The 26,959-nt window shown below is 45.1% G+C and overlaps 1 protein-coding gene across 2 annotated transcripts in view; it reads right to left on the bottom strand.

Annotated features, from left to right (window-relative positions):
• LOC143213458 (CUGBP Elav-like family member 1-A) overlaps window positions 1-26,959 on the bottom strand; it is a 455,043-nt gene that overhangs the window by 378,595 nt on the left and 49,489 nt on the right. The window lies entirely within an intron of this gene.

The following is a 26,959-nucleotide window of genomic DNA, read 5'->3' as shown; positions in this document are numbered from 1 at the left end:
CTGCCAAGCGACGTCCCCAATTTATGCGCTCCGTGCCCGAAGCTCGCCGATGTGTTTATGGTGAGAAGATTTACAGGCACCCTGGGGTGAAAACGATCCCGAAACGTTTGTCGAGCGACGGCGGGCAAGACGATCCGTTCACGAGTTCGCGAGTCGACGCCCCCATATGCCATCGTTCTGCAGCCCGAGCCGACAAACACAATAGATGACACATGTTGCAGCAATGATTTAATCCTTCTTCGCCTCTGCGACCCGATGATAAGCCCGGCTGGCACCGTTTTTCTCATGTGCCGCCTCCGATCGCGTTTCCCGATATTTTGTCACCGCTTTATCGAGCCAGTATTTTTTCCGACCTGCGAGTCGCTCGAAACAGAACACCGTCATGCGAGTGGTTTTCAACGTGTATTAAACATACACCTACTTCACTGCGTGTCGTTTTAAGTACACGTATACCATTTCACGAGAATTAATACAGTGCATTAATGCATCCTCATTTTAATTTGTATAATTTTGAGAACGTTCATTATTAATTTATGTATCGAGACTATGGTGTCACAAATTCCGCGGTTGTTCGTACAAGAATTAATTTAAACATCATTACTAATAATGGGATTGAATGGTGTTGCCGTATCTTTAAAATAAAATATCGGCGACCTTGAAAACTCCGGAAAAAATGACCTTGAGAGAACAATAATATTTTTGCAAAGCATTCACCTTGTGATACTATTTACATTGCATTAGAAACATTTGTTGTGTCATCACAAGACTGCGGAGCTTTATGCAAAATAAACCTTGCAACGATTGTGGGCGAAATAAAAATTCACTTCACCCTTGGTAGAGTTTTTACATTGATAAGATCAAAACAATACTCCTCGATTTTTATAATTTTTTACTGTTTGTGTTTCGCCCAGTCAATTTCTTCATAAATGCATAAAAATCAGCAATCTAGTCATCCCAAACAAAGGCGACATTTAGATGGACCACCCTGTATAGTGGCGACCCGGTGGTGAAAATTAAGTTAATTTTTTGGCAAAGCGACCGTTCCAATCACGATTTTATGATTTCCGGACGTGCTCAAAGTTTCGCGTGCTCTCTTGTCTTCGGGACCGATCAAGCTCGTTACATTATTGGCGCCAGGAATAAACCGCAACGCTCGGTTAATAAATCAGGGATGCTTTTAACTTTCCTTAAAAAAGTAATGACCAGGAAATATTAACACCCCGCTAAGTAGAGCGAAGGCCCGGAATCCGCGTTTCCGAACCTCCCCCCCCCCACTACGTTTATTTTCATTCTTTTATCCCACAGAACTTTGACGCAAGCTGCTTTACACTTTACGACTTTATCAATATTTCGGGGGCCACCGGCTTGCTTCGAGCCTTTATTATTTCATGGGCATCCTTAGCGGGGTGGGATTGCGTCCCCGCTGCATTGTCAACTCCGGCCGTCCCGAAGATTTTAGGACAGCGTGTACAAAGTCGTTCTATTTGCCGATAAAATTTCCCAAAGTGAAACTCTTCGGAGCGAAACCATTATGCTTGAAACCAAGTCTAGCAAATATGAAAGTTACGCCTTTCTTTTTAAATGAAATAAAACTTGATTCGTTTGTGATCAATATTTAAGATAAAGGATATGGAAGTTTTAATCACTGTAATTGTAAAGAATACCAACGAAAACAAATCCTGCAAAGAGGAGCCAAGTTCCTATGGCCGTAAAAAGTTGTGAGATCAAACAAAATACGGCCAAGTTCGTTAGCTTAGAAATACCTCTTGCAATACTGAAAAAAGCGTTTGTAAAAATTAGTTTAAAAGAACGCTATTTAATTTTTAGAGAGTTGCATGGAGGGCTGGATTATTCAAACTTGTCCGCTACCTAACACCTTTTATGGCCATTCGATTAAAAAGTAACGTAAAATTTTAAACTTTGATAATTATTCCTTTGAGTGTTTGTCATGGTGGACCTATGTACCAAATTTCAAGCTTGTAGGTCAATGGGAAGTACCCAAAAGGTTTTGATGATCTGTCAGTCAGTCAGTCAGTCAGTGACAAAAGCGATTTTTGAGGTCCTATATCTCGGAACCTACTAATGTTGGAAGATTAATGTTTTGTCAATATTGAGACATGATAGCATTTAACAAGTGTACGAAATTACATCTCTACATCTGCCTCCAGTGACGAGTTATAAGCCTCTAAAAAACGGCTAAGTTGTTTCGTGTAAAAGGAGGTACATAGTGCGAGAACTTGGCTGTTTAATTTATTTAGATTTATTTAGATTTCCCACGATTTTCATTATACAAGCGTATACTTGAACAAAGAAGTGTGAAAATCGTCTCCAGTGAAAATAGAACCGATCAATTGACCGACGGTGGCAGGTATAGCGTGAATAACAAATGATGAATGATAAAACAGTTTTAATCCGTGTAGCTTTAAAATAAATGATAGTGCGAGGGGTTAACATCGGCTGGTGGGTATTCGGTATGAATGGGCTCCAGTTTTTATCACCGGATCAAGTGGAATCGAGGAAGAACGAAGAGAGAATAGGATGGTCGTGTTGCTTGACTTTTTCAGTTATCCATCCCCTCGGTTTCGCGTCTATCCTGCCAGCACGAAAGCGACCCCTCTGTTTTCATTACGACATTAAGAACTTTCTCGACAAACCCTCCGGGTTAATCCATCCGGCAAACCGTACCGGCGATGTGTTAAGTTGCAGTCAACCAGTCGGGTTTATGCCATTTGTGACCAATCGTGTTGCAGCGAATCGACAAACGAAAGTTGTTTGAATAGGACCTGAGAGAAAGAGAGCGAGAGAGAGAGAGAGAGAGAGAGGGAGCAAAGTCCTTGTCAGTCCACTCGGCCGGGTAAGTTTTACGAAACTTTCGCGTTCGGCCTCGAAACTGTCCCACGAACACGCTACATTGTCAAATTATTGGCCGCGCCGAGTGTTTCCGTAGCCGAGAACCTTGTATCCGCGGCTGCGAGTCGCTCAGGAATTCGACCGATGACATTTTCTGCTTTAAGCGGGCCGCGCCCGATGAAACTTCCTCGTGATTTAGTTAATGAGTCCTCCGAAAACTTCGTCAATCTCTTTCGATGTAATTCGGGCGAAGCAGTAAAACTGGATTTAGCTCCGAGGAAAAATTTCGAGTTTCGGAAACTCGTTTGGAAAAAAGCGATAAAAGTCGAAAGATATTTTCGATCGGCCGACGGACAATCGATCGCTAACGAGAATCGAAAGATTCGAAGTTTCGATAGCCGATCTTACGATTATTATTTGAATTATCCCGTGTAAAAATTCGATTGAAGATTTTCCTTGCTCCCCGGCATTGTCGAAATATAATATTAAATCTCGTGCAAGTATACGCGCGTAAATAAATGCATGTAACGAGCTCCGGCACGGGACGGGAGATTCGTGTTCATAGAACGTTTAGAATTCCTCGCGAAAATTCCGCAAGCATGGCATAAATTCCAATAATACTCAATTATCTTCGATGGGCACCGCGAGCTCGCCTCCTTCTGACGTTTTTGCACAGAGGAATAATGAATCTCCGTGGAATTTCTTGCAAGAATTTATACTCGGAATAGCTGGGAATAGTAACTCTCGATGCGCCACAATGGCGACATCGTTCGTGTGCCTCGATGTGTACTCGTTTCGGGACGGCCCAATCAGGCGGACAGAGATAATGGAACTCGAGTGAGGAACTCGTCTTCCGACGAAAATCGTGTATAGATACTCGCGAAACCTCGTTCACCTTTCAATTATTTTCGCGACCTAATAGCCTCGGCTTTTTCAAAGATAATACCTATCTCCGGGAATGATTTTTAAGGAAGCTCTTCTTCCGTGGAAGCTGGCGCGTAACGATAATTATTCGAGACGGTAATTGCAAGCTTTGCGCGCAGGCTATTGGTTTTCTAACCCCGTTGAATTATAACGGATCCGATCGAGTAGGTCTCGTTATAACTTACACGGTGTTCCCGGCAACCCAATTATTCCGAACGGACGATAATTAACTGTCCGGGAAGAAACAGCGGTGCTTAATGAAGAATTAAATTTTCTTATCGCGTGCACCCTGTAATTCTCTGCTTTAATCACGCCTGACGAATCTCCTCGAAGAAAGTTCATTCTTGAATTGAATCGATGTATCTCGTTAGCCTGGACGAGCCGGAGATCCGCGATCGACGAGGAGAACGGGCCAACGATGAAAAGAGAGAGAGAGAAAGGGAGGAGGAGAAACGAAGAAGAGAAGAAACCCGACGGAGTCAACTGTTCGAAAAGGGTCCTTCCTTCCTTCCTTCCTACGGAATAATAAAGTGTCCTTTGCGATGCATTGGGAAACGCGGCCCTCCTCTCTCTCCCCACCTCGAATTGGTTAAATGGACGACTTTCGGCTCGCTCTCGTTCTCTCGCGTTCCCTCGCTCGATCGGCTCATCGCGGGAAGAATCGCACTCGTGCCCTCTGCAGCCTCCCTCATTAAGCTGTTCCCGTTCCCGTCCCCCTTCCCATTCCCGTTCCAATTCGCGTTTCTGTTCCCGTTCCCGCCCCCGACCCCCTCTCCAGAATCCCGATCCCGTTCGCGCTAGCGTTCGCGTGTTCAAGTGGCGTTTCAACTTTGATTCGACTCTCGTTTGCGAATCCTATAATCGCCCGCGAACAACTTACACAACTTCCTATATATTAACAAGAACACTGCAAGATCCCACCTCGAACAATCGATCAAAGCGATTCACCTTTCATAGTCGAATATTTATTGCTTATCGTTAGACTGTGGATTGTTGTGCGTTTACGAAGAAATTAATTAAATTGGTTGAAATGTAAAAGATCTAAGAATATTGTCATGAAATGAATTTTTATTTAACTACTGCTTCCTCCAATCGATGCAGAATATTTTTATTTTGCATTTTGGTGCTGTCATTAGGGCGTGGAACCACTTTTTAACCGACTTCGAAAAAGGAGGAGGTTACGCAATTTTTTTTTTTCCAATGGGAACGAAACCTTCTACATTTTGTAGGGTGTGTCTTCCGATTGGTCCGTTGAAAACAAATTCTGCATTTTTCATTCTTTGCGGTTTTTACTGCAAATAACCAATAAGACCGAAAAACCGTCCTACGGTGTTCTACAAATTCTGCTCGTTCCACTAAAAAGTGTGGAATAAAAAAGATTTTATAAAAAAAAATTAAACCGACTTCGAAAAAACGCACTGAAAAGTATGAAATAATTTCCATTTAATTTATGTGAATACACACGAACTTAAATACAATACAATCTTTTCAGAGGCGGCGCAAAATTGAAAATTTTCGACACTGGAATTTACGAAAATCCTTCAATTCTTCTACATGCTTTCACATATTAATGTATCTTCTCTTCCCACCTACTGATTTCCAAGTCCATCATATTCCAATGAAATCATAATCAGCAACATCTATCATTTAGAAAATTTTTAATTTCTGCGCCGCCTCCGAGAAGATTGTATCGTATTTAAGTTCGTGTGTATTCACATAAATTAAATGGAAATTATTTCATACTTTTTTGTGTGTTTTTACGAAGTCGGTTTAATTTTTTTTATTTCATTCGATTTCGAAACAACTGTTCTTTCTCCACGATCCATTTCACAGTTGTTCCCATCGTCGAAAACGAGCGAGGCATTAAAAATTACCAAGCCGCGCTCGCTCTGTATACGCGCAGTAGAAACGGCGAGCCATAGTCAGACACGTTAGCCAATCCAGCCCCTTTTTCTCATCGAAAATAAGACCTCGTATAAAGAAATTTTATTGTTCATTCCCTACTGGAATAATCTCCTCTTGTACTACGAATACTGCCCTGTAGAAGAGAGAGAGAGAGAAAATCCCTTACAAAATTTGTTCGGCAGTTTATCAAAATGAGCCATCGACGTAACTCGCTTCATCATGATATCGTGGTAATTAAAAGTCGGCTGGGGGAGCTTTCGAAAGAAGTTTGAACAAATTCATCCCCCGCAGGAGGCCGGGGTTAATTCATTTTTAATAAACGAGACGCGGAAACTTTTTAAGTACATTTTCCTCGCGGGAAGTCTGGTCGTTTCTTTTCACGGGGATGGGGCATGATGCTTCGACTTCTCAAGAACGCGCGTTACTAAACCATTATTGCGTACTAGCGCGTAATGTAATGCAGTCTTCGTGCTCGATGCATCCGGGAGCCTCTTCTTCCTGTCTGCAAGATGCGCCGCGGTGCACTTCCGCTTTCCGTCGCGTGAAATACGACGCGAACCGTGTTCCGTTCAAAATTATACCGTAATCGGCACCGATAACTTTTCGTTCTCGGTGATGTATGCGAGTGCAGTCACTCTGAGGTGCCACCAAAAATTGCTGCATCATTATTCGAAATATTCAATCAAATGTTGCACAATTAAATACTGCAAATTTAATATTCGTACACAAAAAAAAATGAATATATTTTGGAACGGAATTATTCTAGTCTCAATTTTCTGCTAATATAAAACAGAAATTCTACGAGAATGGGACCTTTGAGTTGCTTGAAAAATCGCAACAAAATGTCATAACTCTTATTATAAATGGTAAAAAAATCTGAGGTGCCACTAAAAATTGCTGTATCATTATTCGAAATATTCAATCAAATGCTGCGTAATCAAATACTGCACATTTAATATTCGTACAAAGAAAAAGATTAATATATTATAGAATGGAATTATTCTAGTCTCCATTTTCTGCTAATATAAAACAGAAATTCTACGAGCATGGGATCATTAAGTTGCCTGAACAATCGCAACAAAATGTCATAAAATTTATTCTAAATCGTAAAAAAATTGGCTGTTATTTTCTCTCTCTCTTGAGAGAGAAAACAAAATTAAAAATATATACTAAAAATAGTACAATCTAGACAATGATACATTGCGCTAAAATGTGCTGCTTCCTTTTTCGCGCGAGAATCTGTTTGCGAGTTTCATTTTACGTTCCCCGGGCTTGGTAATGGAATTTTCTCGGTAAATAAATCGAAGCAACGGTCAGCACGAAAAGATCTTGTGAATGTTTCATCAACCAGGTCTTTACGATCGCTAAATCCGTAATAAGATGAATCCATAATTACCTTGTGTATTTATGCAGCTGACCTATTTCTGATTTAATTTCCTCGTTACAATGATTTTGTTGTAGTTAAAAAGGTTGACCGGGGTAATTTGATTTTATCCATCGGGGAGAAGAATCGTTCCGTCGGAGTTCGCTCGGTGATTTTCTATGTATATTGCCGTATAAAAATTCGAAGGAAATTGGAGTTAAAAACAGAGTAGTTCGAGGCAGGTATAGAAATTACTTAATTCAGAAGAAAACTCGGACTCTTAGCTCGGCAACGGAACGTTAACGAATACCCGGCCAGACAAAGAACATAGAATCTTTTTCTCAAACTGCCGGAGGAAACAGAATCCGTGCTTGTTATTCAAAATATTAAGTTTCACGGTACGCCTGTTATTCAAACTCTTCCAATCCTGTTTGCGCGCAAGTTTCAGCCCGGCCGCACTGCTACAGCTTTGTTAAAGGCTAACGCGACGCAACAACGAACCGTCTCGAGAATTAAATCTTTTAATGCCGCCTCGGATCGCGGTACATTCCCGAATTTCCCGATTCTTTTTAATCCGGCCGAGAGGAGAGCTTCCTATTCGGAACTATCGATTTTCCGCCGACCCTTCTTCTGCACTCGACTCTCGCGAACAACCTCCAAGAACGTTTCTTTATTCCCAACTAATTGTAAGTACCCGCTAAGAAGATAGGATGGAAATTATGTATTTAATAGGCGAGGCTCGTTAATGAAGCAAAGTTTGAAGTTTCCAGGGCCCGTGTAGAGTTCGCCCGATTGCTCCGCTCAAATATTATCTGTTATCATCGGTTTACACAGATCTTTTCTCTTCGCGTCGGCAAATTTTCCCGGGGAAACACCGGAGAAATACCACGTAGAAACGTTTGCAGCGTATCTCCAGCTGTCGGATAATGCGGGCGCCGTTAACACGGAAATCGTTCTTTATAATTACAGCCTATAACCGTGATCTACGGAAAGCGAAAGAGTTTACTTTTATTAAGAAAAACCGGGGGGGGGTGGACGGAGTGGAACAATCGTCGCTAAATTTCCGTGAAAGAAGGGTCCAGGAGGAAAGTAGACATTCTCGAGAACTAGCGGCGCGAAAAACTTTCTGGATTTATTTCTGGAAGAAAAACTTTTTAACTACCTGCCATAACTATACAGTCACTTTAGGAAGTTATTCGCACAGTAAATATGCCCGGCGTCAGCGTCGGTATTAAAGGCAGGAGAATTTGGTTGGAAAGCGTCGCTCGGCGAAAGTGAAACTGAATGCTCGACACTCGCGGCGAATTCGAACTAGAAGATCGAACCGCCTTAAAAGCATACATAAATTCGTTAATCTCGAGAGCTGTTTTCCGAGAGACCGTTTATTGTTTTCCGAAAATTTCGCGAAGGGACGATAAAGAAATATATTTGTGTCGAGGCTGTGTCGGCCGATTCCGATTGTTTTCGATTCGCGAATAGCCGGTTCGATAATCGAGGAACGTGTGCAGCTGCCGCCCGCACAAAAGCTGCCCGGTTGCAAGCTCGAATAATCCATTCAATCGAACCAGCGCGGCGCGGAGCGGCGGCTGTCCCCGAAACTTGGACTTCTTCTGATGGCCGTGGCCACGAACGCGGATACGACTGCGAACGGAGAGACGAGGACGCGGACCGAGTACGTCGACGGATTTGCTCTCGAGGAAAAAGTTTTAGCTCGTGAAATCTCGGTGCGGTTATGAGGAGCGTCTTATCTGCCGGTGAAACTACCGTCACTCGGTTAAGAAAACTTATGTCAGAAGTTTACCTCCTTCGGTCGAAAAAGAACCTCGCGCTCCGGCAAAAAAACTTTCGAAATTTCGGATATGGAAGATCCGACGAGGTGCGACACGTCCCTCAAAAACGATCCTCGATATTGCGCCGGCGAAATAGGGCGTCGGCGAATCTTCCGCGATTTCGCCAGACAGACGACTCCTGCAGTCTTCGATCAGTTCAAGAAGTTAAAAGTAATTTATTAACGTTCCTATTCTTTTAACCTCTGTACATCTTTTCTACTTGCTCTTCTTTACATTGTACATTTAATTTAATTTTGATGAAAGTGTATAACTAATTCGACAATATAACCGCTTCGTTGCCGAAGAAGGTACTTATCTGAATTGATCCCGACCTAAGCTCATGTTTGATAATCTTTTCTACTTGCTCTTCTCTACGGTGTACATTTAATTTAATTTTAACGAAAGCAGTCGTTGTTTTTCTGAACACTTTCCCAATTGTTTTCTTCCCTGTTTCATTGGACCGCCGTTTGACGAAGTTCTGTGGTGTATAACTAACCTCGTAAGCCAGAATCACTCATTTCAAACGATTCGTTGCGGAAGAGGTTAGCCCCGAACGGTTTATCGTACTTGTCTGCCTTGATCCCGACCTATTCCACTTATCTGATCGGATATTTACCACGTCGTTTGTGGTTCAACGCGAGCCTAGTCTCCATGTCTGATTCGATACCGGCTAATTCCACTGTGCTAGCTTTAAACTAGTCAAGTTATCCGACGCGAGCGTGGTCTTCTGTTAGTCCGTGTCGATAGTCGTGCGTCTCGATCATTTAACATTGTCGTTGAAACGATTCATGGGCTCGGAAACATTTTTAACAAAGGCGAACGCAGTTTCCGGCGCGTCGGCCATTGTATATTCGTCGAGTAATTCATCCGCGAGTTTCTAGATACGAAGCTGGCCTATTCAGCTGGCGAAACCCGCGCCCTCGATTCACCGAAAGAAACAGAGCCTGCAGCCCACCGACAGAAGGTTCATTAACAGCAATGATTCAATTGTTAACCGAATGTGTGTGCTGCACGGTTCCCCAGCCATTCCCTTTCCCCCAACTGTGTCTCTCGTTCTCTCTGTTCGCCTTTCTTCTCCGTCTTTTCTTGGCTCCGGCTGGCGTAATATCACGCAATTACAACACGCAGCGCCCGCGCACGAGTATAAATTAATTATGTACAGTAAATAGTGAGTACGCCCCGCGGGGCGAAGCGCTAAGTTTCAAACAATTAACCCGGTCCTGTTATCTTACGAGCGAGCTTCTGAGGAGAGCTAGCCGAAGGCGCGAGCCAGGGAAACGCGTCCCAATAAGTTCCGCGTCCCATACCCGCCGCTGTACCGATGGAGTTTGCAATTAAATGATTTATGGGCAAATTATCGCACTCGAGCGAAACTTACCGGCACACCCGTGACCCGATTCAATTCGATTCGATTCGATTCCGCGTCTACGCGATTTTCATCCTATCCCTGTCCTTCATCCAATCTTTCCCGTTTCTTCCCTTCTCTCCGTCTCTCTCTCGTTCGCTCGCGTCTTTCCGAACAAGGAAATATGTTTTGCCGCCGACAGACCGTGTTAATTGAATTACTACTCCGTCGGAGCCACGTTTCCACGTGTTCCGCGCGGCTGAACGTAACTTTAATTGCTGGGCCGAGCGTCCGTTCACCACTTTTCCCAATGTCGACCGCCCTCTGATCGATTCGCTACCTTCGAAATTATATTCCCTGCGCCGCGCCTGATAATTCACTCAGTCTCCATCCGCAAGTACATCCTCGACTTCAACCCTTGCAGTTTTCCATGAAACACCTCGTCGACGAGGAATACGAATGTTCGCGCATTCGTTTACTCGTACTACTTTATCGCGAAGGACGTATTCGAGAAACAATCCAATTGCCGACTATAATAGGAATCAATGAAACTATTGGCGCAAAAGTCAATGTAGGGTTGAAATATCTCGTTCCATTTAAATAATTAATGAACAGCTTTGCTCGAGTCTCCGGTCCGAAGCGAAAACTTGTGTGAAATATTGTTAGAGTAATTCGTGACGTTAACGAAGCGATTTATTTTCGCGTCTGAGGGTCGGCGACCTCTCAGTTATCTTGCCGAGCCAAGAAATCCCGTAAACACATTAAGAAAGATTCGGAAGCGGGGGGGGGGGGGGGGGGAGAAAGTATCGAGACCGAGCAGAAAGCCATCCGTTCCGCGCGAAGAAGGCGAATGAAAAATATAAAATGATAAAAAGGGAAACGGTTCGAATCCCTTACGGGAACGGCGTAAAGTGTTTCGCCAGTTATGGAGGTCGAAGTTCGTTACCGGATGCGTCACGGAAATGGCGAAACCTTGTCAGTCAGCACTCGCAGAAACACTTGGTGGAACGCGAAAACGGGAGAGACGAACGGAGAACCGAGGGATACGAAGGGAGGGATAAGGAGGAGGAGGAGTAAAAAGGGGGATTGTGCCAATATAAACCCCAGGTAGACTGCTCGTCCGTCCGAGCGAATTAATTTAAGTCTAGCGAGGCTCTAGCAATTTCCGCAATTTTTCTAGCTCTCCTCTCGATTCTGTCTTTCTTCGTACGCCGAGGTTTCCTCTTCGCTCCTCGGTCTTCGCCCTCGGCGACGCCGCGACGCTAATCAGATTAGGCGTTTTCTGGCGAGTCAAGTTCGACACGCGCGATCGATAGCCTCGCGCAACAGGCACGTACACGGTGTCGGAAAAATAATATCGGCGACCCCCGCGCTTTATGCAAATACCTGTTCGAACGAGCAACAACTCGAAAACCGATCCTCCGAATCAAAAACGGTGTTACAGGACCGAATGAAAATGCGAGTTGATCCTTTCGGAAAACATATGGTGATCCGAGTTCATCGAGCGATCCGAAGGGAAATGTTTTTTCGTCGATTATCGCGGTGAAAAATTAAACGCCGAGCGGTTCGCAGCCAGTGTCGCACGACGAGAGATTTAAATTGAATGCTACATTCGTCGAATACAGCCGTACAAACACTTGTGCAATATAGATCGTCGTTTGCGCCGTATATAATAAAATCCACGTCGGGAGCGAGGCGTGTTTGTCTGTAAATATTTTAATACAAATATTTCGCGACGAGTGGATTGATGGAAAAGGCGTAATTAAAGCGAAGCGTTTGGCAAACATATTGTCTTGTTAGAAACACAACGCGTAAATATTCCCCGGTCGCGATTGCTCTCGTCGCGGCGCGGCGCGGAACGAAGCGGAACGAACCGACGCGAAACAGAGCGCACTGTTTTAGCTCTCGGAATTAAACCACGCCGCGCTCCTTGTTTCGGGAATTTTATCAAGTTCTTCAAATTTACTTATCGCTGCGAAATGTATTGAATAAATATTTCCGTTTCTGAGGCTATCGCGTGTCGTACCGAAATCTCGCGCGGGTTTCATGTTTGTTAATTGGATTACCGGGTTTTTATGCAAACTCTCGCAAACCGTTACATTATTGGCCGAGAACAAACAGGAAATTCCTTTTATCCTTATTAAAAGCGACCGAATTAATACGGCGAGTTTCTTCGACCAAAAAGATATCGTTTCACCTCGCATTTCTGAATGCTGTAAATGCCGAAAATTTTAATCATCGCTACAATTCGACATATTCTACAATGTTTTACTTTCTATCTCATTTCCATCGAAAGCTCTTCGGTTTTGACAGAAAATTCATTGTTTTGTCGCAGTGTACAGCGCATGCCTGTACACACATACACTGTACACGTTGTAACCTAAACGCTTTCTTGCTCGGCTGTTTTAAATTCACATCGTACACAGAAAGAAGCGCACAGAGGCCATAGGTAGAACGATTGAAGATTGCAGCCAGAGTGTCGGTCGTACTAATCGCGTTTCCCGCATAATTTGCATTTAATCAAAGGGAGAGCCCATTGGCCACGCTTCGTGCTATTTGCTTGCCATTGAAATCTCGCCCTCCGCCTTCGCTTCTTCCGTCCACCTGGCTATCTCTCTTTCCGTCTGCTCCGCTCCCTCTTTTCTTCCCTTTCAATGAGCCGAGCGACACGCCGATAGAATACACAAGCAGCGACGACGTGTCGGTCAATTTTATCGGCCGGTCAAGTTTTTGTTCCTTCGTACACCAATTTACTTCAATACAATTTTCAAGGTAGATCTTCGTACTTCAACTTTTGTTCCGTCGAATAAGTTCGTTCTACTTGTATTATTCTCTTGGACAGTGCAACATTGGCGAGATTATATACGCCCCAAAAATTTCATAGAAATTGGTTGATTGGTTTGCGAGTTATAAACGATCAAAAATGGTAAAAATGATACTCGTTAATTTTTTCTAATATAGAGAACATGTATATCAAATCTGACCAAAATATATGATATTTTCTAAATGTACCTTGAAAAAACTGAAAAAATGACCGGGCAAAAAATTGTTCTCCTATGATATTCCTCCTTCGATACCATTTAAATTATGCCATAAATATTTTTCTTGTGCCATCAAAAATAAAGGAGATATTTAGGTGACCTCCTTCAGCTGAGGCACCCTGTATAATTGACACAAACCTACAAAACATAAAATGCAACTTTTAGTATGTTTTTTCGACAATTCCGATCAATTGCTATTTTTGAAAAAGAAATGTCCACATCCTGTAGTAAACTAATTGCCCTAGTTTAGCTTGCCTGCTCGTATAGTACAATATTAAAAAAGTTATCGTCTTTTTTAGAGCGTCCGAGTAACTGTAGCTAGTTTCATAAAGCTGCGACAGCTACATGCTGTCGAATAATACAAACTACGCCTCGTAAATTAAAAATAGTACTTTTGAGGGCGATTGCGGCCTTGATTAATCTTTTATCCAGCGCTTTTCACTGCTGACAACCTGGAAACATGGAATCGTGGAAACGAATCTACCCCTTAATTATTATTTCGATGATACCGCGATCTTCACCGCTCCACTAAATCCGTACCCTAAGAAATCTGGTGAAATTGGTGCAACTCGAGAAACCGGAAGGAGAATGGGCAAGACGGTGAGATTGTTGAAAAAACCGTGAGCGGTGCGAAGCGAGAAAGGGTGGAGAGAGCAAAGGGTCCGTCGACGCGTACGGTAGCTCGGATTTTCCGTTCGTTTCATGTCCTTTCACAGGACGTTTCACGTCCTTCAGCCCTGGAGCGGTGCGAATCTGTCCGATAAAACAGCGGATGGACCATTAGCTAATCCTCTGGGGGGTAAAACAGTGCCGCAAGGGAGGGAAAGGGGAGGCGGCGGGGGGTGAACAGGAGGGAGTGAGCGGAGGGGAGAGGGCAGGAGAGATAAAGGAAGAGTAGACGGAATGAGAGCACGAAGGGCGATGGAGGGTGCCACTAGGGATATTTCAGGGTGTGCAATTGATTGGCGCGCCGGCGACGCCACCGATGCTTGCCGATGCCGGCGTCGGTTGATTAGAATGGAGCAACACGGAATCCCTCTCTAACCAGCTAATGGCGCGCCGCAACCTGTGTTTACTGTGATCTCGGACTTCACTGTATGCTGCTCGCGATTTGTCATCTGCAATGCCAATGAAACAATAGCCCTGAGGAGATGGCCGTGCGCGCGATCGCCCCGATTTTCCAGCCGTCTTTCAACCGCGTTCACCATGCCCGGATAATTGCCGGAATATTTCAAATACCGTTGTGACGTAGATCGATCGATCCACTGTCAGATTGGTATAGGTAATGTACGCGAGTTTACCGCTCTGGAAATTTAGTGAATTAAAACTACTACGCTGTTCCAGGCGATATAGCAGCGACGTCGTTTACATTCGGCCGCGTCTTGCGCTCAGCTTCGCCGCTGAACGCCGAACGCTGAATGCTTAACGAAGTCACGCCATCGTAAGAGGATTATTATGTTTCACGGTTCGCATAAATGCTTACGAAGATTTAAGCCGAGGGACGCGGATCGGAATGAATAACTAAAAAGCCGTTGCCGAAAATGTTTGTCGCCTTTCCTCCCGCGAAATCGGTTTAAACTATCAACTTTCTACGAGTAGATGATGGAGGAAGATATTAGAAGAATATTATAAACAATGCGTGATCGTAGGATTTCGGTAGAGAACTCGTCGGCGAAGTAATTAGAACTGGTTGCTCTCTCGGTCTGAATTTTCATTGGCTTTTCGATAATTTTCGCATTTTCCTGGTTCCACTCGATAGGAGGGCTCGCGCGTTCGTGCGGGAACCTCGTGTGGAAGGACTCGCGGCCTATATAGCTATCGCAGTCTTGATAAACAGCCGACCCTTGCTACTGCTCGAGCCATTATTGGAGAAATTAAGAGGACCATTCATCCAGTGGTCAGCCCTTCGTGGTAGACCCCGGAGCTTTTCGTTTTCTTTCCCATCGGTTCGCCGAACCACGTAGTAATTGCAACATGATCGAGGCAATATATCTGCCCGGGCTTTTTGAAAAATCGAGGGAACATTTTCGGAATTTCCGCGGCTCCGCTGGACACCGACGCCTGACGACAAAGGCCTCGACAGACCGTAATAAAATCGCCGAAGAATGGGAACGAAATTTGAAAAAAGTCCATCCGCTCGACGAACAATGAGTATTTCGTCTATTTAATTTCGTATCACGGCCGGACGGTCTGATCAAATTCCTTTCAATTATGTCAGAGAGAAGGCCGGGGATCTCCGCGCGGAATATCGAATACGCTCGGAGGAACCGGCGTTCGAGGCAGCTTTATTTTCGAACATTTGCAAAGGTGAATCGACGGAATATTCGAGATAAATCTTTGATGAACGTGGGTCACGTCTTTCCGTCTCAGCACGCAGCGCGCACATAATCGCGAGATTTTCACCTTACTGAATACAGATGAATCTGTCAGCGTATTTTCTTACATTCTATCTCACGTGCCGTTTCCGCTCGCAGGCTCCCTGAACTTTGAATTTCTTCGGCTACGCCGAGTTCACGTCTCCGTTACGATTTCTTAAATTCCCCGCTCACGATCCAGACGAGTCCCCCGTTCCCGGTTTCCCGACTCCCTCCGACAAACTCATAAATCCGCGACAATATCGTTTCCGTTTCTCGATCTTCTATTATTAATGAACCCTTCGGCGCGCTCTTTAGAACCTCCTCGAGATATTACGGAAAACCTGACTGATCTATCGATACGACTCGCCCTTCAAAGGACAACCGATGGAGATCCGCAGACCATCGCCCACTCCCCAATCTCCGTCCGCACCCACTCCCCCCCGAACCCTTTATTAAATTTCTAATAATGGAAATAATTGTTATTGAGATTGAGCCTCGGAGGATGATATTCAGTTCTACTGGCCCATGAACGGAGACCAATAGCGGAGGAAGGAATGATCCGAGGGTGAATGCCGGCAAGACGTAGACCCCGATAATTTCATTTAGTGCCTGCTGTGTTCTTGTCTTCGACGCGGCCGTTCTATCTCGGACATTAAGGCGTCCATTAATATTATCGTGTTTGTTGCCAGCAATTAAGACGTATTAATGCGTCCCCGGCTTTCCAATAAATTTCGTGTGTCCGACGACCGAGCTTCCTCTAACAGAGAGCGACAGAGAGAGAGAGAGATAGCGGAGGTCGCTCTTACTTTAAACGGTAATTTGCCAGAAGTGTCGCCGCGTTGTGCACGGTGATCCTGGGAAATGGAAAGAATTATTTTTCTAACTTATTAAACATATTACGAAAGATAATAAAGTCCTGTTTCACTCCAGTTTGTTGCAATGCAGCTGGAAAATTGTTACTTTGCATGAAGATCCGCTGTATAACAGTAAGTATACAGTTTCCAAGACAAGACAAAACTGAACTATCGGTTCATAATAATAAGCCTACCAAGCAACATGTATTACAATATACAATAACAACATATAATAAATAATAATAATAATAAGATGAACTATATCTCGTGAAGTATTGACGTTTCCAGAATCACCTTGTATACGAGCCGGAGCTTCCGCGGCTCCAAACGCAAAATTTCTTTTCGAGAACGGTGCCTCGTGAAATTTCGGCCGAATTTGTATTTTATCGCCTAGCAGCATTTTCTTTTATATCGCGACAATAAATACGGAATGTTTCTCGTTTATCGGCCCCGGTTGTCACATTTTCTTTCCAACGATGGAGACATAAAGGATTTCTGTTTAACTGCGGAATAAATCTGTTATTTGAACAGATTGCCCGGGAAATCAATTTCTTAATAAAGAAAGATCAAAGAACAAGCGGGGAGTTGATCGTCGAAGGAGCCCGCTCGATTCAATTTAAACTCCATCGACTGCCGCTGTCAATTCGAGCCGGTCGAATTTACATTGACATAACGAGGGCTGCGAACGGTCTCGAACGTGAGACCGGAGAGAGACTCGTTCCGCCCTCGTTCCTCCTCGCCCGTCACCTTTCCGTCCCTTTTGCTTCCTTAGAAAGCACAAACGAGCTTGCGATAGTTCAAAGGCGAACCGAGATATAAAATAAACTGTCTCGGTGCCACGGGTTTGTTATTTCTGCATTACCCGGCGAAAGAGGAAACTATGTTGGTTGCAGGTTTGTTTGCCGTGCGGGGGGGAGGACAGATTGTCGTCTTGTGTAAATCGTGGTACACCCTTCGATCCCATTAGTTCCGAGCACGGATCCTCTTTGTAGCTCGAGAATATTCTTTGATTTTTCTTAGAGCTCGCGTTACCCTACCGAATAACGACAGGGTAACAGAGAACGTTCGACGAGCCACCTCTTTCCCTCGACAACGAAACATGTTTTATTCCGGTAATACACTGTCGTTCGAGGCCGCGTTACTCGCTGTTCGACTACCCATAAACATGTCATCCCGCTCGAAAATGCAGTGTAAAAAATTCTTTTTTTTTCCGGCTCTTGCTGCGAGCTCGACGAAAAAATTGGCAATTTGTCAACAGGCAAATTTTCGATGTCGATTTAATCGGAATGAAGCTCCGCGCGCAACAAATATATGGAGGATATCATGGGCGATTGCGAGAGGGGAGAAAAAATGTTTAACGAACGAAACGATTTAACAAACAGATCTCTTAAAAATGTACCACTATTTTCATAATTTCGCTGCCCGCTAGATCGCGGCGAAGAAAATAATTGGCGAGTCTGATGCTCGTCGGTGTCGGCGGTTTTTCGTGGGTGCGGGTGACCCGTTTATTCGACGAGGCTGACGTTGACGAGCAATGGCGGCTTGATTCCGGTAATAGGGGCGCAATAATCTCGTATCACCGGAAGCAGGACGTCCGCGATACGTTTCCGGAATAAGCAAACCGGCTAAAACTGGCAGCGGGTCGGCGGTTACGCCCACTAAGAATTCAATTAAATATTCAATTAAATATTGTATCAGCGGTTTTGGATTACGTTCATGTTTGCCCCGGCAATTTCATTAACGCGGTTTCCCCTCTGGCTTCCGTATAAGCGGGGCTCGTTTCTGCGGCCGACCTTTTGCCGGAATGTCTTTCCACACGGCCGAATCTTTCGACTGTTCCGGCCGCCCACGCCACGGAAACGCTACCATTTTCTGCCCGAACCTCCCTTTCAATGACCTCCGAAAACCCTCCACCCGACCACCAAAAAAACCAACGATCGAGCCTCGCAGTTTTCGTTCGCTCTCCTACCAGAAACCATCTCTGAAGTACCGTCGTATTTTTGTCTGTTTTCCACGAGCTTCTCCTGTCATCTTCAACAAACTTCTCCGAGCCACGAGATCACGGCACAGTATAAGGTTTATTAGTTCAACATTTATTCTGCACCGGATGAAAAAAGCTCGCGAAGTTTCGAGATCGATGCGCGGCGCTCCGGTGATTTCGGTTTCGGATTTTCCGGGGAAGCGGATCGCGGCGCCTCGCGATCGGAAATCGCGGAATTATGGTTCCCTTCCCTTTGTGTCGGTCGGGAACGAGAGGAAAGTTCCGTTCCGCGGCGAAAGAAAAATAGATTTCGCCGGATACGTTCCTCGGAGAGATAACTTCTGCATTCCGGCAAAAGGAGCAACTAAGTGTACGACGTTGCTCTCCGTGTATTTCTTTTGAAAGCACGTTAGAGAGTCGGCAAATATTGGAGTCGTCTGTGCCGGGCAGGGGAACGGCAGCGTTATCAACTGACTGATTGGCCGTGGAATATCAAATATTTTAGCAATCTGTTCGGCAGCGCATCTGTTATCAGACGAAATTCTACACGGCAACGGTGTCCGTTTATTTTCAAGCTTCGGTCCCGCGAACGGAACAAAATTTCATGTTCCAGCGCGATCGCGACATTCTCAGGCCGTTTAATACAACACGATCGAAAGAGGAGGGGGGGTTCGAAGGAAGAAAAGACTCGATTATTCGGTCTCACGATCTCTTTACCGGCTCTCCGCCGGTACATCATCGTTCGCTCCCGATTTTTCTCTCGAACGCCCGCAGAATGCAGCAGCGAGCCGTAAACAACGCCGGGCGGCCAGGCCATTTACATATTTGCATTAACAAAACGGATAGTCTGATTTGCATGTTGAGTGCTTCCATCTTTTTTATTTAAACGAACCTGGCACATATAATCCATTCGAAAACATTTCCCTCGGCATGGACACAGATTTCTTCGATAGCGCGACGCGACCATTATGCGCCGCTCGCTTTTCCTATAATTACTCGGACATCGCGAAACAACCCGCTACATGGAGCCTATTCTCATTTAACCCTTAATACTCGAGTGGAGAGTCTGACCCGCCACTAAAAATTGCTGTACCATTATTTCAAATATTCTTTACATTACTAGATATGTATGTTGTTATTTAATCAATTACTGAACGTTTAAATTTCTCAAAATCATAGAGAATCGAAATATTCTAGGTCCGAAGAAATGTTTCATTTTCGAGTTAACCCCTTGGACTCGGAGCAATTTTAATTCTAAAATCAAGACATTTCTTCAACCCAGATTTTCATACAACAGTTGATCTTTTCACAATGTCCAGAAAACAAATTTTCGAATAACAGTATGGCAATTTTTACCGTTACCAAAAGTTTAACCCTGTCCGTTCTGAATCTCCGGCGATCATTTTCCGCGACTGATATCCTTGTCTCCTCGTTCCAAATACGCTTGCCAAAGATTTTTATCCGTTTCGAGATTCATTAAACCGTGTCGTTCGCGTTAAAAGGAATGCATAGCGGAATGCATGGGACGCGGACGAGCTCTCTCTCGATGCGGCGCGCTCGACAGAGGGAAGCATACCTTTTTTTGAAGAGGTATCTCGTCAACAACTCGGTTGTTTCGTTGCAAGTAAATAAGGTGAAATTCATGCGTGCATGCAGCCTCGTAAATCTGTCCATCGCGCATTCGTTGCAGACGTTATGTATCTCAAAAAGTTTTCGTAGCAGTCTCGAGCGCGAGCTGAATGCACGCATCGATCACGTATTTGAAATGTGCCTCCACCTCCTCCTCCTCTTCTCCCCTCCCCTTTCTCCGCGTGTTCCACCTCCTGTGCCAAACCCGTAGGCACCTCCGCGTCCTCTCTTTCGCGACTTTTCTCTGGGTATACTTTTCCCGTGACGATCGATCACGAGCCGATCCATCAAGGTTTCACGAGTCACGAATAACGAAGCCAAGTATATTTCAGCGACCGGTCACGGGCTTGTCTAACGACCAAATGGACTGTCGTTGTTGCCACGCTCTGTGCATTATTCCTCGAACTCGTGCAACACGAACAAGACTATAACTTATTTAGAACCCCCTCGCTCTGCGCTCGACAGATTCTCAGAACATTTTTTTCCGAAACCGTTCGATCAAACACAGGTCTCCCCCATCGCCGGTAACAATTCCAGAAGCCGGCCCCGTCGAATAAACAAATAAGAAAACAAACGTGGAGTGCAATGCAGAGTGCGACCGCGTTACAATACGTTTTGTATGCGATTTCGGGGAGGATATCGAGTTCCGGGTGACACGACAAAAGTATCGTGGAAACGTCACCGGCAAATTCGTCGCGGCTATTGTTTTATTTCGAAGTGCGTCCCGTTACAAAAGTACTTCCTTCACGCTGCCGCGCCAGCACCGTTCCGAACACCGGTATAAAGTGACAAATGGTTGTACTTGTCCGGGTTTACCGAATGGAGTTGACCCGGCCACGTGAGCCCGATGTATCTTGGAAATCGTTTTCCTCGGAGCTTTGTCGGGAGCGAGTTTTATTTTATCGCCTTCGCGTTTGCTTGCCGGCGATAAGTTACTTAGCCGCGATGCTCATCGACGCGCGTAAATCCTGAATAAAACAACCGGAACAAGTGGAACAAGTGGAACAAGTCGAACAAGTAGAACGAGCGCGTACTTGGCCGGACGAGCCAACGTAACGTGAAAGATGTACGGTCTCGCGATCGGAATACGGTCGAATCTCGAACGATCTCTCAGCGTTCGTCGCGGGAATATTTCGTTGTTAATTCGCCCCGAGGAAATTGATCCGGTCAAGTTCGTTCTCGGGGACGATATCGCGAGGAGAAAGAGAGAGAAAGCAAGGGGCTTTCCCGTTTAGGGGAATCAGAAGGGAGAGGAGAAAATCAAATGCAGCCAAGTGTACGGTAATTCCTTTAATGGAATTTCAGCTCTTTGAAGACGGAAGAAAGAAACAGGCGGATCGTCCATTGGAACGCGAGTGCTCGACGGAGGCCAAAGGGCTTCATTATAAATTCAATCATCGTTGCGAAAGTAAACGATCCTTCGATCGAGTAGCCACTTAATCAGCGGTTTTCTCCCCGATGCGAGTCGCCCAAGGAAAAATCCGAAGTGGCTCCCGGCCGTTGCCGGTGAACTGCTACAACGGAGCATTGCGGTTAAATCGAGAAGAATAGAGTGTCGAAACGGGCTGGGATGGGGAGAGACACGGAAGCTCATGGTCCTCGAAATTTCAAACGTTACTGCGTCTCCTCACGGCCGCTTAACTCGCGAAGTGCGGGTTTACCTTGCACCTTCCGGTTCTCGAGCGAACTACCGGGGCGTTAGTTTTCCGGCGAAGCGCTAGTAAATAAAGAGAAAAAGAAAGATCAATGAAAGTCAGTCCGGCGGGCGGGGGCGAGCGAAGAACGGCCACGGGCAACGGAAATGAAAAATGCTTCTTACGACGTTACTTTGCATCGCGCGTTTCTACCTCCGCCATCTCGGTGGATTCCATTTAAACGTTTCCCCGTAAATACCCGGTGAAATTATATTTTAAAGATTTTTCAACGTCACCGCGGTCTTTGTCATTCCCCGTGAAAAGGTATCACGTTCTTTTATCGGTCAGAAAGCCTCGGGGCTTTCGCTAATGTCATAAATTCACGTTCGCCCCGCTAGCTCGGGGCTCGCGCTGCTCAATGGTTCGCTGGGCGGAACACTCTTAGCGACCTAGAAATTGCTACACGTTTCCAAGTTTCCCCGTGTTTGTACACCATCCAAAGCTCCAATGTAATTTTATAATTGCGCGAGCGAGAGTCACGCGTCGGACGGACAAAAATCTGTTCCCCGACGATGAATGTCCGCTAGTGCAATTTAGGGAACGCACTATTCTCTGGCCTCGTGCTAGTCGCGTACTCGCGAAAACGATAGAAATTTTCATTATACGACGCGAGGTGAGTACACTCGCTGGGATTATGCCGGGACAATTTCAGTGTGTCGCGTTACATTATCATTCGCTCGCGGAGAAACGAAGATTTAAGGTTTATGCGAATTAATGAAGCGGGGGTCTTGTTAATGAAATGGAACGAGGCTTCATTTTTAACTTCCCCCGAGGAGACACGTTGCCGCCGCCGTCGCCGTCGCCACCGAGCGTTTCCCCACGCGAAAGAGGACATGCATAATCTGTCGAAAGCTTTTATTGAATTCGGAATGAAAACCCTCGGTCGAGACTATCTCTAAATCTCGTCTATATGCGCATCGCCCTGCGGCACTTTTCGTTCAGGCTCTCGTGTTTTCCTACCACCTCGTACAGCTCTCTCCGCCTCCCTTTTTTCTTCTCCTTTTCGCATTACATCGTCCCATGTTATTTCTTGATTATGTCCGGCAAATAGAATAATTGTTCCGTCAATCGGATCTCCCGGCGCCCGCGTCATTATACACAGATACGACCGACTCTCCGTCATACTTTTTCTTTCTCTTACGATAAACAAACACTATTCGTTGTTAACTCTTCCCACCCGAACGACGTCAAAATATTTGTTGCATTATTAAATTTGTATTTAATCTGTGACTAAACGTATTGAATATTTTAATAAACTACTGAAAGTATTGTACGAGGTGAAGGATTATCCAGAATAGACTATACGAAGTTCTTTTAAAATAAAATTTACCATTTACATGATTACATTCACAGATATATTATTTATCTACAAAAAACGAACTGCATAATTTCCTTAAGCCACACGTTTTTTAAGTAGATAACATCAAGATTATCGAAAATTTCTTCTATATTTACAAATTAATACTTACCATAATTGCCATTTTGCCATCTTTACGTTTTTTTTTTGTAAATAAATAATATATCTATGAATGTAATCATGTAAATAGATTCTTTTATTGATCCTAAAATGTTGTCATACATCAGCTTCTCATTACTATGACATAATTATCAGATTTCACCAAAAAATCACGTGGCTTTCTGGTAATTTCGGGCAGAGTATCAGTTTCATATCGAAAAAATGAGGAAAATCATATGAAATTCAGTAAGCATCTTACTCGATCATCTTCGCATTTTTATCTACAAATCTTTATTTCATTTATAAACATAAAGATATAAAAACAATCCTATCTCGCATATGTCTGTGTCTCTTAGTCGGAAGTTTCTCGTACGGAGAAATCTGCGAGCACTTTGAAAAAGCGCTGCGGAACCGAACAGTTGATGAACGGAACAGCTCGTGTTTGTCGTTCGCTTAAAAATTAGGATAATATCGCAGCCACCTAGGCGAAACATAGAGGGCGTATCAGCCACGCTAATGCTGTTATTAGGATTTAAATAACATTTCGTAGCAGTTAACCGAGCAGCCAGCATTCGAATGGCCGTATATTTCAACGGTAATAGGATGGAAGCGCGACCGAGCCAAACAAGTTACAGCGCGGGTTACGAATTTCGTAGATGTCGGAAACCAACATGGTGCCAGGACGCGCCGCAATCGCAAAGTAGTTTAATTGGATTTTCGACGAGATTAAAGTGCACACGTTCACGTCCCTTTGCTTGATCGTGATAATCACTACGCCACCTCCTCCGGACGCCGCGAATAAACTTTACCAGTCTCCCCGTGTACTTGCGTCGCTTTATTTGATTTATTACGCGCGCCGAAACGTTCTTCCGTCACGTGGAACACCATTCTCGTATAGCCGAAGCGCGATCATCTTCGAAATTGGACTGCGCGAGATCATGTGGCGGATCATTCCATAACGTTCGCTCGGCGATTCTGTCGAGTATTCCCGGGGAAAAAGCCCGCTCTCGCCCAAGTATAATATAATAGAACAAGCGGCGGTAAATTTCGCGTAAATTTCATCGACCGCAACACACGGCGGAAACAGAAGATTTCACCGCGAAATATTAATAACGCGCGTAGACCAATTCCCACGAAATAATATAGACCGCATATAATTATCAACGCTCGATTGAATTCGCCGACAGCAATGCTCGTAAATAATCACCGGAATGATAAACGAAAAATGGGTTGCCGTAATTAAAACGCCGCCGCACAGTGTGACGAATGGCCTTTTTAGCTGGACAAAATTAACTTTCAAATAAACAAAAACTAACTGTGCCGATATAATATTAAAACCCTTGAATATTAAAACTTAAAATTCTTTCGTTGTATGTTTACGGAACGTGTAAACTTCACCTAAAAGACGGACACCTAACCTATAAATGAACGGGCACATTTCCATATGCGCTAGAAATATGTTAAAATGTACTAAGGAGTATTTAAATTTCCTATATACGATGGATATAGCATCTCAAAACATGTATTTTCACTTTAGCAATTCCAAATTATCATCATTAATGTATAAATATATAAAAATAGGCGATTTGGAATTTTGTCCAGCTAAAAAAGGCTGTCAGACTGTGCGCCGATCGATTTAACCTAACCTCCTGCCGAAACAGACTTCCCTTCAAGGTTCATTTTCGAATTTGCCGAATCTGAAATCGCGAATCGATCCTGCGGAGAGAGGAGGTCGTCGCTTAAACCGTTCATCAAAGTGCTCGAAGTCTTAAGCCGCCCGTCCCCGCCCCCCACCGCCGCTCGTTACTCGTCTTGAATTTGTCCACTCCTCTTTGTGCATTCATTTACGTACGCAACATCTCGTCCGCGACCGTTTCAAAGTCCCGTGCGGACCGTTTCGATACACATAGAAGAGAGACAGAGAGAGAGAGAGAGAGAGAGAGAGAGAGAGAGAGAGAGAGAGGCAAGCAGCAACCGGCACAGCAGCCGGTCGATCTCTCAGAGACGCTAATTGGAACCAAAGGACTCATTCTGCACGATAAGAGGCTTACGTCGAAAAACCCGATCGATTAAGTGCCCGGCGATATAAATGCACAAAAACAGCTTTCTCTCGAGACCCGAGCACTCCAGACGTCGAGGAGCTCGTGAAAAGTCAGAGGCTCGTTTGTTACGTGAAAGCTCGGGATTCCGGGGCCAGGCGGAGAGATACAGAGCCTCGGCGATTTTCACCCCGCCGTTTCCCGCGAGCGTTCATTTTTTTCATCGATTGTTTCTCCCACGTCCGGCGAAAGCGTTCGGGGGACGCGATCGATCGGTTTCCCACGAATACGAGCGCGACTATAATTCAGCGAGGCTGAAATTTCTTAGCGTTCGATGATAAGGATCCCATGGGGACGACTTGCAACGTTCTCGCCGCGCGCGAGCTTGCGCCCGTTGACGTTTTATCGCACGCGAGACGATAGGGGACGGATTTTCATGGATTTTGGGCCGCTTCGAGTTGCCTTATAAACGACACCTCCGAGGCCGGTAACGCGAACCGATTCTACCCGACGCTCTAAACGGCGGCTTAAGTCGCAGCGACGATCCTGCGAAGGCAATCCCAGAGCGACCTCACTGCGAGCCAACTATATTCCCAGAAATAATCGCATTGTGTTCGTGGACATATGCACCGCGATAAACGCGCGAGCTGGTCCGTCGGGTTTGTCTGTTGTTTGCAACAACATCGATTCGATGTTTTCGAGTAATGCGATTAGTTCTAGCCGAAAGAAAATCATTACCGGCGGCAAAGTTGCCGGGAACAGCCGCCGGGGAACAGGGAACTGCAAAGAGGGGCACGTCAATCCGGCCGAAGGATGACGTTAACAGGAGTCGCCTCGAACTTTGTGATTTCGCCGCGCGACGCTTATTCTTATCGGTCCACGGTAGGCGAGGCAGTAGTGTACAAATTAATCTTCTAAAAGCATCGAGAACCCTTTTAAGGGAAGGTCGCGCAAAGCGCATACCGTACTTAAGAAACTTGTTTGCCGGAATATCTTGAAAGGGCCGTTTTCGTCTTCGAAGCAGCTGCGAACCAACTTTGACGTCGCGAGAGATTGCCGTCGCGAGAGGATGCGCGGCGTACGACGACAGGGGACAGAGAGGACGGTGAGGATAGAGAGGATGGAGGATCGAGGCTGAAGTATGGGGCGGATAGAGGGTCGAGGAGGACACCGGGAAACGAAGGGAGAATGGAAGAAGAGGTAAGGAACGACGTTCGGGGCCCCCGAATTATTTGTCGGAGCGTCTACGGATGTCAGCGGAATCATTGGATAACGGAGTCTCTGCGGCAGATGCGCGCACAGGCCGACCCTTCCTTCCGTCCTTCCTTCGCCGCTTTAAGCAACCGTGGAAAACTTCGTTACCGGCTTTCCACTCGCCGCCATCCTGACCGTATTACGCGAAAAGTGCGTTACTTATCGCATTTGTCGGGTCCAAATGATGCAATTATCACGGGCCTGTCGGCGACGTCATTCATTCGATTGTCTGGCTGCGTCGCTGCCACGGCACGCCATTTCGAATCCAACTACACGCGCGTGCACACCCTCGTCCGTCGCTATTAGAACTCGAAAGCCTTCTTTCAATCCTTGAAAATCCTTCAGTTCAAACCTCCTTATCGTTTGTCATTTTTTGGAGGACGCAGAGGACTGCCGCAAAATGGAATTTCGTTTCAGTTCTGCAGAATTTAATTGTAA

This window comes from Lasioglossum baleicum, chromosome 11, assembly GCF_051020765.1.
Source record: "Lasioglossum baleicum chromosome 11, iyLasBale1, whole genome shotgun sequence".
Classification (NCBI taxonomy): Eukaryota; Metazoa; Arthropoda; class Insecta; order Hymenoptera; family Halictidae; genus Lasioglossum; species Lasioglossum baleicum.
Note: the sequence above shows the minus strand (reverse complement) of the source record. Positions and strands in the feature narration are given on the sequence as shown.